This window comes from Balaenoptera acutorostrata, chromosome 6 (assembly GCF_949987535.1).
Source record: "Balaenoptera acutorostrata chromosome 6, mBalAcu1.1, whole genome shotgun sequence".
NCBI classification, from domain to species: Eukaryota; Metazoa; Chordata; class Mammalia; order Artiodactyla; family Balaenopteridae; genus Balaenoptera; species Balaenoptera acutorostrata.
In genome coordinates, this window is record NC_080069.1 from 33,416,720 (window position 1) to 33,435,307 (window position 18,588).

The 18,588-nt window shown below is 38.5% G+C and overlaps 1 pseudogene; it reads left to right on the forward strand.

Moving 5' to 3' along the window:
- The window catches only part of LOC103005762 (dihydropyrimidinase-like), a 118,253-nt pseudogene that overhangs the window by 31,844 nt on the left and 67,821 nt on the right, over positions 1-18,588 (forward strand).

Sequence of the window (18,588 nt, forward strand, 5' to 3'; positions counted from 1 at the left end):
AGGCTCCAGATGCGCAGGCTCAGTAGTTGTGGCTCACGGGCTTAGTTGCTCCGTGGCATGTGGGATCTTCCCAGACCAGGGCTCGAACCCGTGTCCCCTGCATTGGCAGGCAGATTCTTAACCACTGCGCCACCAGGGACGCCCCTGAAGGCTGATCTTTGATTCTGAAAATTTTTCTTCTATTATTTCCTTCATATTAATTTTCTCTGTTCCTCTCTTGGAACTCCAGTATAAGACCTCTTGAACTAAGCCTCCATGTCCTTTAACTACTTTCACCTTTAAAAAAACCTGCTTTTTGCTCTGTATTTTAGGAAAGGATTTTGTTTACTTCTTCTTTCCTTCTAATAAACTTTAATTTTGGTAATCATATATTTATTTCCAAGAAAACACTTGTTCTCTGATAGCTCTTTTTTTTTCCTACAGTTGCTTACTTTTAAATTTTTTTCCTTCAGTAGATGAGATCTTTTTGACCTCATTAGAATACTAACAGAGATTTTTTTTTTTTTAATTCTGTTTCCTGGATTATCTTTGTTTCTTGCTGAGTCAATTTTTCAGTTTTTTTTTTAAACATCTTGGCCCTTCTTTTTATGTTTGTTTTTTCTTTAAGTGTCTGGTGATCTTGGGCTGTCTGTATTCATGACTGGACAGTTCAGGTGATTAGAGTAAGGAGCTGGTGTGGATTCCCTCTGCTGTTGAGCAGGCCCCGCCCCCAAATGAGAGCAGCAACAATGAGACTATGAACTTTGTGAATGTAAATGGGGCGTGGTCACTGGTGAGCTTCGGTTTTCAGGTGAGCGTCACTCTGTAGCATCAGCACCACCTTAGAAAGCTTTGTTCCCCAGGCAGAGGGTGGGATGAGGGCTAACTGCCCCAACTCATCCCCTTCCCCACACTAGGAGGAGTGTCTGTCATGACCCTTCTGCTCGTTTGAGTTCAAGCTGTAGCTGCTTCTACTTTCCTTTATAAGCATTGCCATCCATCAGCTTTCTGTCTTCCTACAATCTGTCATAACCTCTGGTCGGCCATGGTTCCTCTTTTTATTCTCAGCACAGTTTTGGATTTTGTTCATCTGTTGTACATCTTCACCAGGGTTTGATGTGAACTGGGAAGCAAGAGACGGGAATGCATGTTCAGTCCATCAACTTTCTTTCAAAGCCTGCGGTTTCCCTACCATGATATTTCCTTTTAGCATTCAGCACCTGCAATAAAAAGTGAAAAGCAGGTTACAGGGAAAAGAAGAAAGCTTTCACATGCAAGCCATGGAAAGCTGAGTTGCCTTTGACCGTTTGCAAGGAATTTCAATTTCATGCTTATTTCAAGTCTCAGTTAATCTAAGTTGAGTAACTAGGTTAGTTCCCATCTTTACTGTGAGAAGCCACTTTTGCAAAAAATGAGGCAAAGGAATCAGAAGGCTGTCCCTAGAGTGTTATCCTTTTCTTCCAGAAGCAGAATGCCCCCTCCCTTGCTCCATACCCCCAGTATAAAGTTGGACAAACCAGCTGAAGTTGTATCTCATATACAAGTTCCCACCTACCACTCTCAGACCTCTCTCACTCACTCTAGTCTTTGTCCAAATAGTATATGTGTCAATATATGTCATTTGTTTCAGTGGCAGAGGTACTTTTTACTTTGGTTTGAGTAGCTTTGGGTATCGATGTTCCTTTTCTGCCGTGTATTGACATATGGAATTAATAATGTTTAAAAAAACATATTGTTCACCTCTCCTTCCCACCTCCCAGTAAAACTTGCATGCATATGGATTCATTACTTTTCTGGTGCTTTGCTTAGAATGGTGGCGATTTCTCCCAGCAACTTACTTGATGCTCTCTTTGGTGTATATCTGTTATAATAAATTTGTTTACCAATTAATGACTGAAATTTTCAGTACTTTTTTTTAGTTCCCTGTTTAACTTGTTTTAATTTACCTTAATAAAGCTAATTCTATTTTATATCCATATTTGTGTCTTTAGGGTATAAATATGACTCTCACTTGAACTTATTAATAAAATGTTTTCTTTATGCTTTTCATAAAAAACCAAGTTATTGGACATCTAATATATGCTTGGCACTGTGCTCTTGGCATTGGATTTGCAAAAATGATTAAGATAACTTTGGTTCTCAGGTAGCTCACAGTGAACTGGGCTACATGATGGTTGGGGGTTTTTGTTTGCTTTGCTTTGCTTTGGTTTTGGTTTTCCATGTTGTAGAAAGCTTTATTTTCTAGGCTTATTGCTGTAAAATATAAACTTCTCTTACAGAGAGGTTTAGATGTCCTATTTTCCATTTTATTTAAACTCTGCCCCCCCCCCCCACAGCTATTTCTTTTGTATTTGGGGACTAACAGGGAAAAAGGGCCACACAGAGGCCACTCTCTGCCCATGTGGTCACACTGCCCCCTGCTTGTTGGTGCTGAATAGAGAAAACCAAATCTCACGCAAGTACTATGAGCTGATGCTTGGTAACCAGTGCTTTTCCTAAGAAAGGGTTGATGTGTGCCCGAGTTAAGGTGGATTTGAATCTCAGGCTTCCTTTTTTCTCTCTTGTGCATGAACATCCAAACATCCCTTGTCCTTTAAATTTAGAACAAGATGATTTACCTTATGTCCAACTGCAAAGCAGTTCAAGACTGCCCATTTTAAAAGATTAAAAAAAAAAAAAAAAGAATTGTGTAACCATAAGGAAACTAACATTTGTAGAATGTATTTGTTTGCTGCTCTAACAAAGTACCACAGACTGGGTGGCTTAAAACAACGGAAATTAATTTTCTTACAGTCCTGGAGGCTAGAAGTTCAAGACCTAAGTGTTGGCAACATTGGTTTTCCTGTGGGCACTGAAGGAAGGATGCGTGCGCTCCAGACCTCTCTCCTTGGCTTGGAAGGGCTGTCTCCTCCCTGTGTCTTCACGTTGTCTTCCCTCTGTGTGTGTGTGTGTCCAGATTTCCTCTCCTTATAAGGACCCCAGTCGTATTGAATGAGGGCTCACTTCTAATGACCTCATTTTAACCTAATTACCTCTTTAAAGCGCCCTATCTCCAAATACAGTCACATTCTGAGATACTGGGGGTTAGGACTTTAACATGTGAATTTTGACAAGGGACACAATTCAGCTCATAACATGAAGTGACTGCAGGATCCCAGGAAGATGCTAGGTATTTTCGTATACGTTAAGTTGTTTGATCCTCACAAAATTGCCACACTAGAGGGACTTTATGATCCCATTTCATAGATGAGAAAAACTGAGACCAAGAGCAATGACTTATCATGCACAAGGTCACCAACTAAAAGCAAGATCAGGATTTGAACCTAAATCTGTGTGATCTACTTTATTATGCTGCTTCTACATATTTTCCTTCTCAATTATTTTCTTTCATTGTAAGTGTAATATTTTGAATGCAAGCAAAGCCCAGGAAGGTTCTACTTTATCCTTCTAGCTGGGAGAAATTATTTTTATAAAAGTGTTTGGCCTTCTGTTTGGCAGGCAGTGCTTCCACTCCTGGGCACCTATGCCAGCTTCTCTGCATCTTTCAACCTTTTCTAAAAGATCCCATGACTTGATTACATGCTGCTCCCAAATTCAGATAAGATGTTAACATCTGCTCTGTCACTTTCATCTAATAAACAATGGGCTGTCTGGTCAGGGATGGGGCGTAGTTTTGGTTAGTTTGACATGTTTCACTATTTGGAAGTCGTAACAATCTCTCAGAGAGCGGAACTCCTTTAACTGGGAGATTGCATCATAAGTGAAGACTCTTTTTTGGTTTTGAGCTAAAGGATGGAGAAAGAAGGAGAGAACACGTATGGGGAGACAGGATACAACATAATGTGAAACTTGCCGAGACAGTGGGAGGATATTAATGATGGATATGTACTGTCTCCCAGGAGTTGCTGAAATCGTCTGGTCTCGAATGTAATCAGGAGAGTATCAGACTAGGACAGATTTAGGACTTTTCATTACTAACCTGTTAAGTGTAGCAAATCAAACCAGTAAGTGAAATTGGAAAATTGCTTAACCATGTCCACAGATCTTATGGTTGACTTTTAAAAATACATGCTCCTTGGGCCCGTGAGCCACAATTGCTGAGCCTGCGCGTCTGGAGCCTGTGCCCCGCGACGGGAGGGGCCGCGATAGAGAAAGGCCCGCGCACCGCGATGAAGAGCGGTCCCCGCACCGCGATGAAGAGTGGCCCCCGCTTGCCGCAACTGGAGAAAGCCCTCGCACGAACCGAAGACCCAACACAGCCAAAAATAAATAAATAAATAAATAAATAAATAAGAAAATCCTTTAAAAAAAAAAAAAATACATGCTCTTTACCAAGAAATGAAAAATGATACTTTTCCTACTAACATACTGCGTATGTATGGTATGTTATCAGTATACTAGGATTCTAATTCTAATGTACCACTCACTACCCCTGTGTCATAGACAAATTAGTCCTATTGTCAGTTTCTTTGTCTGTCAAATCAGTGTTTGGGTTGCCATGAAGGTCAAGTAAGGTATATGATCTTCAAGCTGTATTTGCAAACTCTAGAGTGCTATACATACATTAGATATGTTTATTACTACTTTATTTCTGGCCCAAATCTAACAGAACCCGCCATTATGCTTAATTAATCTAGTTTGATTCTTCAATTTATGTATTATCCAGGCCCCTTGTTTCCTTTCTACAGCTTGCATGCTGTTTAGTCCTTTGAAAAATGTCTTAGAACCATTGTGAAATACAGGGAAGAATAGTTAGAAATTTTTACTTTTTTATTTTTTCATTTTTTTAAGTACTTACAGATAATTAATGGGGAGACAGCTGAAGATAACCCTGTTAACGAAGAGATTGTTGTATATACCCAAAAAGTGGCACGTCATATTTTAAAGGTGCTAAGCCCTTCCAAGGAAATTACCTGTCATCTGGTTTCAAAAGAGTCCTGGCAAACTCCTGGTAGATGCTGACACTTTTAATTTTTCCTGAGAACTATTAAAATTGTAGAAATTTTGGAACTGTATTCCCATACCACCTTGATGGGCCAAATGATTGAACAGAACATGTGATTAGACTCTTTCCTCTGTAATGAAGTACCAGGAAAAATCCTGAGTTGTCAACTTGTAAAGCGATGGCAGATCAAGAATCTGAGGTTTTGGAAGAAACAGAAAATATGAACAGACCAATCACAAGTAATGAAATTGAAACTGTGATTAAAAATCTTCCAACAAACAAAAGTCCAGGACCAGATGGCTTCACAGGTGAATTCTATCAAACATTTAGAGAAGAGCTAATACCTATCCTTCTCAAACTCCTCCAAAAAATTGCAGAGGAAGGAACACTCCCAAACTCATTCTATGAGGCCACCATCACCCTGATACCAAAACCGGACAAAGATACTACAAAAAAAGAAAATTACAGACCAATATCACTGATGAATATAGATGCAAAAATCCTCAACAAAATACTAGCAAACAGAATCCAACAACACATTAAAAGGATCATACACCACAATCAAGTGGGATTTATCCCAGGGATGCAAGGATTCTTCAATATACGCAAATCAATCAATGTGATACACCATATTAACAAATTGAAGAATAAAAACCATATGATCATCTCAATAGATGCAGAAAAAGCTTTTGACAAAATTCAACACCCATTTATGATAAAAACTCTCCAGAAAATGGGCATAGAGGGAACCTACCTCAACATAATAAAGGCCATATATGACAAACCCACAGCAAACATCATTCTCAATGGTGAAAAACTGAAAACATTTCCACTAAGATCAGGAACGAGACAAGGATGTCCACTCTCACCATTATTATTCAACATAGTTCTGGAAGTCCTAGCCACGGCAATCAGAGAAGAAAAAGAAATAAAAGGAATACAAATCGGAAAAGAAGAAGTAAAACTGTCACTGTTTGCGGATGACATGATACTATACATAGAGAATCCTAAAACTGCCACCAGAAAACTGCTAGAGCTAATTAATGAATATGGTAAAGTTGCAGGTTACAAAATTAATGCACAGAAATCTCTTGCATTCCTATACACTAATGATGAAAAATCTGAAAGAGAAATTATGGAAACACTCCCATTTACCATTGCAACAAAAAGAATAAAATACCTAGGAATAAACCTACCTAGGGAGACAAAAGACCTGTATGCAGAAAACTATAAGACACTGATGAAAGAAATTAAAGATGATACCAACAGATGGAGAGATATACCATGTTCTTGGATTGGAAGAATCAACATTGTGAAAATGAGTATACTACCCAAAGCAATCTACAGATTCAATGCAATCCCTATCAAATTACCAATGGCATTTTTTACGGAGCTAGAACAAATCATCTTAAAATTTGTATGGAGACACAAAAGACCCCGAATAGCCAAAGCAGTCTTGCGGCAAAAAAATGGAGCTGGAGGAATCAGACTCCCTGACTTCAGACTATACTACAAAGCTACAGTAATCAAGACAATATGGTACTGGCACAAAAACAGAAACATAGATTACTGGAACAAGATAGAAAGCCCAGAGATTAACCCACGCACCTATGGTCAACTAATCTATGACAAAGGAGGCAAAGATAGACAATGGAGAAAAGACAGTCTCTTCAATAAGTGGTGCTGGGAAAACTGGACAGCTACATGTAAAAGAATGAAATTAGAATACTCCCTAACACCATACACAAAAATAAACTCAAAATGGATTAGAGACCTAAATATAAGACTGGACACTATAAAACTCTTAGAGGAAAACATAGGAAGAACACTCTTTGACATAAATCACAGCAAGATCTTTTTTGATCCACCTCCTAGAGTATTGGAAATAAAAACAAAAATAAACAAGTGGGACCTAATGAAACTTCAAAGCTTTTGCACAGCAAAGGAAACCATAAACAAGACGAAAAGACAACCCTCAGAATGGGAGAAAATATTTGCAAACGAATCAACGGACAAAGGATTAATCTCCAAAATATATAAACAGCTCATTCAGCTCAATATCAAAGAAACAAACACCCCAATCCAAAAATGGGCAGAAGACCTAAATAGACATTTCTCCAAAGAAGACATACAGACGGCCACGAAGCACATGAAAAGATGCTCAACATCACTAATTATTAGAGAAATGCAAATCAAAACTACAATGAGGTATCACCTCACTCCTGTTAGAATGGGCATCATCAGAAAATCTACAAACAACAAATGCTGGAGAGGGTGTGGAGAAAAGGGAACCCTCTCGCACTGTTGGTGGGAATGTAAATTGATACAGCCACTATGGAGAACAATATGGAGGTTCCTTAAAAAGCTAAAAATAGAATTACCATATGACCCAGCAATCCCACTACTGGGCATATACCCAGAGAAAACCGTAATTCAAAAAGACACATGCACCCGAATGTTCATTGCAGCACTATTTACAATAGCCAGGTCATGGAAGCAACCTAAATGCCCATCAAGAGACGAATGGATAAAGAAGATGTGGTACATATATACAATGGAATATTACTCAGCCATAAAAAGGAACGAAATTGAGTCATTTGTTGAGACGTGGATGGATCTAGAGACTGTCATACAGAGTGAAGTAAGTCAGAAAGAGAAAAACAAATATCGTATATTAATGCATGTATGTGGAACCTAGAAAAATGGTACAGATGAGCCAGTTTGCAGGGCAGAAGTTGAGACACAGATGTAGAGAATGGACATATGGACACCAAGGGGGGGAAACTGCGGTGAGGTAGGGATGGTGGTGTGCTGAATTGGGCGATTGGGATTGACATGTATACACTGATGTGTATAAAATTGATGCCTAATAAGAACGTGCAGTATAAAAAACAAAACAAAACAACTAATACTAAACTTTCATTGGGTTATTTGTATGGAAATATGTTAATATAAATGTTTCAGACATTACATGAAATTTCTAAAAATCTTATATTTGTATGGAAATATGTATGGAAATATGTTAATATAAATGTTTCAGACATTACATGAAATTTCTAAAAATCTTATATGTTCTGGTATAATGTTATAAGTAATAATCCTAGTTATTACTTTAAAATGTATATCTCAGAAATAACTAATTTTCTTGTCAACTGCATTATTATGAACTTTCATCAAATCTTTAACCGTGGTCATTTTTAAGTCTTTTGTCATTTACAGACAGTTCTGGGTGTACTCTGATGATTTTGCAAATATGTTCCTATAAAAGGGTTTCATCTTCAAGAAATTCATGGAAAAGACTCTGACAAGTACAGGTTTCTGGTAACTGACTGTACTGCTGAACTGAATGAATAAGCATTTTCAGAACTCTAATGAAAAACTGATGAACTCATAAAAGTGCTAACAAAAGATCAAGATGAAAAAAAAAATTAATTACATGGGACTGAGTGAACTGATGAGGATGAGTATAATTTTTGTGACTTTCTGTCTGAATTAAAAAAAAAAAAAATCCCACAAGGACTCAGAGGCAAAGAATATACAAATCAATTTTCACTGCAAAGTAAAGGAGCTGTTACAGTGAAGAAAAAAAAAAAAAGAATCTGAGGTTTTCATTGTCCAAGCATCCATAAGAAGTTCTCTTGGAATAGGAAGGTCTCTTTTTACCTGCAAATACAATACCATGCCTGTCCTGTTATCTCTCCAGTAAATAGTGCATTACCTCTTAGTTCATGTTAAAAGTGATTGTTTCTTGTTCGGTACACCAGAAGGAGATACTAACGGCATTTCCTCTTTTCTGGGAATAGGACAGTAAGAAACGGGGTGGGATTCACCGAATGTGTGTATATCGTGAAAGTGAAGGATATTAGCCGTGGCTAAGTTCTTGGAGGATAACTTTTATTAACAGTAGTTTGATGCTAGGTTACATAAGAGGCAAAGTTGGTTAGGCTTCAAGCAGCCTTGCTTTCAGGGTTTTTCAAATCCCTAGGCTCACTGGAGGAAGATGGCTCATTTTGGGGAGAAATGATCTGTGAGGTAATAGGGTGCTACGTTCCAACTCAATATGACTCAGGCAGCTGGTGGCCATCCACGGTCAGGACTCTGAGGAAATCAGTGCATTTCAGTTGTGTATCAGGATTTTAACTAAAGTCTGGCATCTGGTTAACCAGAGTGAAGTAATTGGGATGCCAGCTTCTCCTTTCTGTGCACTCTCCTTCATGACTGCTTGGATATGAGCAGGTTGGTGCCAAAGAATCTATTATGCTGACAAATCCTAATCAGAGATAGGCTCCTGATTTTAAATTCAAATTCACTACAAGCTATTAACTTTTCTAACATAGTGTGCTTTTGATGGCCTCATTTGCATGATTTTATAAATATGCATTCCTGGCTACAATTTTATTATCTGAGTGTTATTTTATTTAACATAAGTTTTTAGAGGAGGTTTATACCTTAAGGGTGTGCAAAGATGATCAATCTACTTGCAACAGAGATATAGTGTGGTTGGACTCCGTATGACCATATGATCATTGTCATCAGGATAGTATAGTGTAGAGGTTAGGACCACTCAAGTCAAAATGCCTGGATTCGGACCCTACCTTCTCCACCCCATCTATGCTGAGTGCATGTAATTTAACTGTACATAAGTTACTTAATCCTATAAGCCTTAACCTCATCTTTTTTAAAAGTTTTATCTTTATTTATTCTCTTAAAATATAGTTGATTTACAATGCTGTGTTAGTTTCAGGTGTACCGCAAAGTGATTCAGTTATACACATATATACATATATATATATTCTTTTTCAGTTTCTTTTCCCTTATAGATTATTACAAAATATTAAATATAGTTCCCTGTGCTATACAGTAGGTCCTCGTTGTTTATCTGTTTTACATATAGTAGTGTGTATTTGTTAATCCCAAGCTCCTAATTTATCCCTCCCTCCCTTCCCCTTTGGTAACCATAAGTTTGTTTTCTATGTCTGTGGGTCTTATTTCTGTTTTGTAAATAAGTTCATTTGTATCATTGTTTTTTAGATTCCACATATAAGCGATATCATATGCTATTTCTCTTTCTCTGTCTGGCTTACTTCACTTAGTGTATGATAATCTCTAGGTCCATCCATGTTGCTGCAAATGGCATAATTTCATTATTTTTTATGGCTGAGTAATATTCCATTGTATATATGTACCACATCCTCTTTATCCATTCACCTGTTGATGGACATTTAGGTTGCTTCCATGTCTTCCATTTAGGTTGCTATTGTAAATAGTGCTGCAGTGAACATCGGGGTGCATGTATCTTTTTGAATTATAGTTTTCTCTAGATATATGCCCAGGACTCATACTTTAATGGAGATAATAATAGCTTTTCCCAGATAGGGTTTTTGAGAAGATTCCATTAGAATGGCACATATATCAGCCAGCTTTTGCTAGGTTATGCTACAGTTACAAGTTAACCAAAAATATCAATGGCTTACAATGGCAGAGATTTATTTCTTATTCATACTCATATCCATCATCGGTTGGCTATGCCTCTGCTCTATAGTCTCTTCATTCTGAGACACACCTGAAGAAGCAGCTTCTACTGGTCTCATGACAGAGGGAGAACTCGTTGTGGCTTTAACAGGTTCTGCTTGGAAGCAGCACATGTTACTTCTATTCATATATAATTGGCCAAAGGAAGCCATGAGGCCAAGCCTAATATCAGCGAGTGGGTACAATCATCTACCACAATACGCAATGCACACTGACTGGAGCATAGTAAAGGCTCAGTAAACAGTAGATTTTACTTTTCAGTCCTGATCAGAGAGGTAAATTGTAGTTTATGTAGGACAGAGAAGATTAATATTTATGTGTTTGTCAAATGGCTCTCTTAAGAGCAAATCGAGGTGCTGAACGCTTCCCTTTGAACTTTCCAGGGAAGGTGGTCTATGGAGAACCCATCGCAGCAGGTCTCGGCACAGCTGGCACTCACTACTGGAATAGAGAATGGCCCCATGCAGCCCATCACGTTATGGGTCCACCCCTACGACCGGACCCTTCAACGCCGGACTTCCTCATGAATCTATTGGCTAAGTAATAGTTTAGTAGATGATTGTAAGATGTTTTGCCAAAAGAAGATGTTTTGCTAGTCCCAAAACTTGAGTGTTTTGAGTGTAGGAGATCTTGTCCTACCATCTGGACCTTCCATTGACCTCCCAGTCTTCTGTTCTACTTGATCTCACAGGCCCTGGGGAATCCTTCATCTGGAGACCCAAAAGCATTGGCTTAATTGTGTTATGATGTGGTGTAAAATCTCTCCTGGCCACAGAGAAATCAGATCATTTTTACTGAAATTTTCCTCTGCTCTGATGTTTTCGTTGTCTTTTCTATCTCTTGCTGCCTAGGACCAGGTCTCTTCAATATGCCCCATTTTTATCGTACAGAATAGTCTTGAATATTTTTCTATGCTGATATAACCCAGGAACCAGATGTGCTTGTTGTATAGATACAAGAGATGATGATCTAGGGCAGAGCCACTGGAGAGGTGAAAGGCAAAATCCTACCCTCTGAGCAGGTTATCCCCATGAAAGGCCATCCAAACTATTTTCAGATGCTGTTTTGGGAGACATTTTGATCATTTTTTTCTTGAGAAATACACCATTCGTGGACATTCAGACATTCCCCATTCACGGATACTCAGATCCAGGTTAACAAAGAGCTTTTCACCACAGACTGTCCAAGAGTTCACTTGCCATTTCCTTTCAGGCTCCTACCTCCTTCAGCCTTCTACATCCCCGAGGTGACTCACAGGTCAAAGCACAATTCCTGTTGCTCGTGACCTCAACATCCTCAGCCAGTGTCCCACCTCTGCTCATCACAACGTTGCCATGTGGCCAGGGGCTGCCTCTGTTCATGTGAATCACACTGGTTCATCTTTGTGTAGTTCTGTACTCACAAGAAATGTTCACTTATGTTATTGCCAGTGATCCTGAATAATTGTCATCAAGTATATATAATTACCAATTTCTAGATGAGAAACTGAGCATTGGACAAACTCATAGTCATATAACCAATAGGTGATGGAGCCTAGAACCCACTTTTTCTGACCCAAGCACGATCCTTCATCATGCTTCATGTAAGAGTATTATTCTCCAAAAGTGTTTCCTGGAATAGAGACAGGCATGGGTGAAATATGTACTTGAAAAAAGCTGCTCATTCTCCATTGCAGTTTTCTGACTATCAGTTGAGAATGGGGTCCAGAGACCAGGGAAGGTTATGGTAGCTTCCTCCTGACATATTCTATCTACTCACCCCTATTGCTCTTGTGTGTTTCTCTTTTACAGTGGTGATCTAACCATAACAGGGTCTGACCACTGCACTTTCAACACCTGCCAGAAAGCTCTTGGGAAGGATGATTTTACTAAGATTCCCAATGGAGTGAATGGTGTTGAGGACCGGATGTCAGTAACATGGGGAAAAGGCGTGGTGAGTTTCACAGGATTCAGTCTGTTTTGCCTGATTTTTCAGCCAGAATCTGGCCCATTTTAGGACCAGAGTGGCAAAAGCCTTCATAGAGAAGTTTTTTGATTGTTTTCACTAGAGTGGAAACTGGGAATACAACAGTATCACCACCACCATGCCATCCCCCAAGATAATAATGAAAAACAATTTTCTTCTCTGCATGGTTTAGAGGATGCTTTGCACCATGATGCAGACATTAGGGGATAAATTTAGATTGGGTACCTAGAGGATTATTCTTGAAATCTTTGAAATGTAATAGCACTTCGACTTGATTTCCATGTTTTTGAATCCTAGTTCCTCATGTGTCACTGATATAAATACTTGGAATGATTGAAAGGACATGAAGAATTTTTATTACGTTCATACCTCCTTTTCATATAAAAATGTAGATATCCCTTTTAAAGAACTTTTGGATATTATGTTTTAAAAACTGCTGTATGAGGTTACATAAATAATAATCCAAAATATAGAAAGATTTTTTTTAAAAATTTCATGATTTAAAATTTTCTACCTGAGGATGAAGAAGAATCAAATGGCTAAATGTTCATATGTTAGCCTATCCAGCCAGCTGACAAGTGTAGTTGTAAAGATCAGCAGTGGAGACTTGCCTGGTAAGACCTGAGGTCCCCATTGTCATGCCATTCTCACCCATCTCTCAGAACCCCTCCCTTCAATGGCACATTAATCACATCTCACACCTCAGAATCCCTTACACATACCCCTCACTTCTAGCTCTAATATTTTACCAGGTCTTGTCAATTTTATTTCCAAAATGCCTCCTTATTTCCACCATCATGTCCACCATTCTACTTTGAGCCCCATGTCTTGTTTGGACCATTGCAGTAGTCTCACAGCTGGTGCCCCTGCCTCCACTCTCTGGCTTACTACAATCTATCCCATACTCTAAGACCAGAGTTGCCTTTCAAACACCAGGGTCTGTTGATGCTACTTTCCTCTCTAAAATCCTTTAATTTTCAGCATTACTTATTGGATGATATTTGAACAGTTAATTTACATGCAAGGATCTTCAAAACATCTCTACAGCCCTATCTTCTACCAATTGTCCTCTCCACCCCCTGCTACCTCTACCCTAATTCTAAGCATCCCAGATGACTTTTCTTCTCTTTCTCTTTGCTTAGACTTTCTTGATAACAGTCCAACCTTTCACTTTGAACTTGTGTGAATTACAATGAGTACCTTCATTACAGCAGATTTTCATAATATATAAAGTGTATAAATGGCTTTAAAGTGATCAAATACTTCTTCATAATATACAGGAGCCTATGTTATTTTCTGAAACATTCAGATGGTTTATTTAGGGGAAAATTACTTTCAGGACATGGTTCTTAATGTTTTTATGAGATGGGGACCCTTTGGTAATTAAATAAACCTTAAGGATGCTCTTGCCATGTAAATGTACATAGGGATAAATTCTCAACATTTAAAAACAAATCATTTTAGAGGGATCACATCCCACTGAAGTTTGTCCATATTAAAATCTCTTATAGCAGACTGTCCATGACTGTTGGTTCATGTAAATTTCAGTAGCACAAAATTGAACCTCTTAGTTGATTTCTAAAAGCGTTGTCACCTGAATTATAGGTCTATCTTATTTTAACTCTATAATATTCCATATAATGTCTACATGATCATCTCATAAATCTTAGGCCCAGATTATAAATGTAGTAGGTGGTGGTAGTAAACTTTAAACAAGAATTGGAAATATTGTTACCAATATTTAGCTCTTGTCTGTGTGATTTTGGAAAGAATGGGAAAAATTAATGGGGCTGTTTTGTTAAGCTGATATGTTTTTGAAAAATTATCTTCAGGCTTCAAAATATAACCCCATTCATCCCCATCATTATCATTATGATTGTTTAAGATTTATCAGTAGTCACAGATGTGTTTGGCTTCACGATATAAGAAATTAGATGCAGTTTTATTTGGTTCTAAGAGAGAAAATTCTTATACTTTGATTGACAGGAGATTTTTAGTGTTTTATCATTTATCAGGAAAAGAAATGTATTTTCTTCCTTGAATTGTTTTACAGCACAGTGGCAAAATGGATGAAAACTGGTTCGTGGCAGTTACCAGCACAAATGCAGCTAAAATCTTTAATCTGTATCCGAGAAAAGGAAGAATAGCTGTGGGCTCAGATGCTGACATTGTGATTTGGGACCCAAAAGCCACAAGGTAAGTCTAAGTTTTTGTATTGGCTTCTCCATGGAGACAAAGCACTAACTTGCAAAGAAATTTTCATTGGCCTTAATCAGCCATTTCTTATTAGATGATTTATTTAGCCAGGCTCAGGTATTTTGAGCCTATGCACAAGATAAAGGTTTTGATGTACAAACATTCTTTTGTTTTCCTTGGCATAGAGAATGCAAAAGTTGTGTTGCTTCCCATTCCCTGGAAATGCATGTGTGTATAAAACCAGTATGAATTTCCCACTTCAGTGCTTGGCAAACACCTGAGTTCACATGGAGGAAAGGTGCAGAGCAATGAAGAAAAGGAAAGGCTTAGTTTGAAAAGGGCTGCATTGAAAACTCGAAATAATTACAGCCTTTTTGCAGCTTCCAGATAGAAAAATTCCAGCACAAAGGATGTCACTTTTAGTTAGCCAAATTTTCCAGCTGAGTTCATCTTGAGCCTGTCATTCCCAGTAGACTCCAGCTTTTTGCTTCCAATTTCCATAATTCTATGTGAGTATCGCAGGTTTGGCTGATTCCACCAATTCAGAAAAGTATTCAATAGAAGCTGAAGCTTTGTTAATTTCTCCTTATAGGATGTTGGCACAGACAACACCTGCATCCTGATTTCTGTTTTTCATAAACTCTGCAGCTGTAATGGAGAAAATCCCACATACTTTAACATTGCGTGTGTGTGTGCATGCACACGTACGTGTGCAGACAGGGATACGATAAGACCTTCTACCTTTACTGAATAGGCATTTATTCAAAGTCTATTAAGTGTTATGTTGTAGTAAACGGACGTCTATGTAGGCATACCTTATTGCACTTCACAGATACCATGTTTTTAACTAAGTGAGAGTTTGTGGCAAACCTGCATGGAGCAAGTCTATCAGCACCAGTTTTCCAATAGCATTTGCTCAGTTTGTGTCTCTGCATCATATTTTGGTAATTCTTGCAATACTTCAAGCTTTTTCATTATTATTACATTGGTTGTGGTGATCAGTGATCTTTGATGTTACTATTGTAATTGTTTGGGGACGAACTGAGCCCCTGTAAGACAGTGAACTTGTGTGTGCTCTCACTACTCCACCAAACGGCTGTTCCCCCGTCTCTCTCCCTCTTCTTGGGCCTGCCTGTTCCCTGAAACACAACAATATTGAAATTCGGCCAGTTAATAACCCTACAGTGGCCTCTAAGTGTTCAAGTGAAAGGAACAGTTTCACGTCTCTCACTTTAAATCAAAAGCTAGAAATGATTAAGGCAAGTTGAAAGCTGAGATAGGCTGAAAGCTAGGCCTCTTGCACCCAACAGTTAGCCAAGTTGTGAATGCAAAAGAAAAGTTATTGAAAGAAATTAAAGGTGCTACTCCAGTGAACCCACGAATGATGAGAAAGTGAAACAGCCTTATTGCTGATACGGAGAAAGTTTTAGTGGTCTGGATAGAGGATCCAACCAGCCACAGCATTCCCTTAAACCAAAGCCTAATCCAGAGCTTTAACTCTCTTCCATTCTATGAAGGCTGAGAGAGGTGAGGAAGCTGCAGAAGAAGAGTTTGAAGTTAGCAGAGGTTGGCTCATGAGGTTTCAGGAAAGAAGTCATCTCCGTAACATAAAAGCACAAGGTAACGCAGCAAGTGACCCAGAAGATCTAGCTAAGATCATTAATGAAGGTGGCTACACTGCACAGCAGATTTTCAATGTAGATGAAACAGCCTTATATCGGTAGAAGATGCCACCTAGGACTTCCACAGCTAGAGAGGAAAAGTCAGTGCCTGGCTTCAAAGCTTCAAAGGACAGGCTGACTCTTTTGTTAGGGGCTAATGCAGCTGGTGACTTTAAGTTGAAGTCAGTACTCATTTACCATTCTGAAAATCCTAGAGCCCTTAAGAATTATGCTAAATCTACTCTGACTGTGCTCTCTAAATGGAACAACAAAGCCTGGATGACAGTACATCTGTGGATATTGCTGAATTATTTTAAGCCCCGCTGATGAGAGCAACTTCTCAGAAAAAAAGATTCCTTTTGAAATATGACTGCTCAGTGACTATGCACTTGGTGACCCAAGAGCTCTGATGGAGATGCACAACAAGATTCATGTTGTTTTCATGCCTGCTGACCCAACACCCATTCTGCAGCTCATGAATCAGGAGTAATTGCAACTTTTAAGTCTCATTATTTAAGAAATACATTTCATAAGGCTATAGCTACCATAGATAGTGATTCCTCTGATGGATCTGGGCAAAGTCAGTTGAAAACCTTCTGGAAAGGATTCACCATTCTAGATGCCATTAAGAACATTCGTGATTCATGGGAAGAGGTCAAAATATCAACATTCACAGGAGTTTGGAAGAAGTTGATTCCAACCCCCATGGATGACTTTGAGGAGTTCAAGACTTCAGTGGAGGAAGTAACTGCAGATGTGGTGGAAATAGCAAGAGAACTAGAAATAGAAGTGGGGCCTGAGGTTGTGAATGAATTGTTGCAGTCTCATAATAAAACTTTCATGGATGAGAAGTTGCTCCTCATGTGTGAGCAAAGAAAGTAGTTTCTTGAGATGAAATCTACTCCTGATGAAGATGCTGTGAAGGTGTTGAAATGACAACAAAGGATTTAGAATATTCTGTAAACTTAGTTGATAAAGCAGAGGCAGGGTTTGAGAGGATTACCTCCGATTTTGCAAGAAGTTCTGCTGTAGGTAAAATGCTATCAAACAGTACTGCATGCTACAGAGAATTTTTTCGTCAAAGGAAGAGTCAATCGATGCGGCAAACTTTATTGTTGTCTTATTTTAAGAAATTGCCACTGCCACCTCAATCTCCAGCAGTCACCACTCTGGTCAGTCAGCAGCCATTAACATTCAGGCAAGACCCTCCACCAGCAAAAACATTAGGACTTTGCCGAAGGCTCAGGTGATGGTTAGCATTTTTTAGCAATAAAATAATTTTTCATTAAAGTATGTATATTGTTTCTTTAGACATAATGCTACTGCACACTTAATAGACACGGTATAGTATAAACATAAGTTTTATATGCCCTGGGAAACCAAAAAATTCATGTGACTTGCTCTATGATGATATTCAGTTTATTACAGTGCTCTGGAACCAAACCTGCACTATCTCCAAGGTGTGCCTGTATTCTTCCAGATTCCTTATTCTATGGAGCCTCCTCTTCAACCACCCCTTCTATCCCATTTCTCACATTCTGCAGTTTTCACACTGAAAAAGGTGAATAAGCATAGTGCAAAAAATTCTGACGGTGGCTTAGAGAAAATTCTTAAAGGGTTGGAGAAGCAAGATGTAAGTCAAAGAAATCCAAAGAGGGCTAGATCATTTCAACACATCCTCCCAAGTAAAGATAATATTTCTCCGTGTTTCAAAAGGACATTAAAACAAGAAAAGAAAATCAAAAAGGTCTCCAGTTTTTTAAAAGTCTCCGAGAGTCAGAGAAATAGAACCCTATGGTTCATCTGCCTCCAGCCAAACTAGATAAATATAAAATAACCTTAGTAATTTTGTGTAACACTTTCTAAGGTTACAAAACATTTTTGCATTTCTCATGAGGTTCTAACAAAAACCTTCTGAAGTAGGCATAAAAATTATTAATATCTCATTTTACAGATGAGAGAGTGGACGGACACTCAGAGACCTTAAATGACATGCCTGGGTTCTCTAGCTTGGCACTGATGAGCTGGGAACAGGATCTACACATCAGGCTCTTGGGCTGTGCTGGTTTTCTTTATGCTTAGCGCTTAGTTATACACAATAAGCAGACATCAATAGAGAAGACTCAGCACTAGTAATCACATGCCAGTATGTATCATTTAACTAAAAGACACATATATAAAAATGTAAATATTTAATTTTCTGATATCATTACTGTTACAAAGTGAAGGAAAGATATTATATAAGAAATACTAGAGAACCGATGAGCGAAAGTGATAGAAACTTAAAAGCACAGAGGCTTTTTAGCTTGA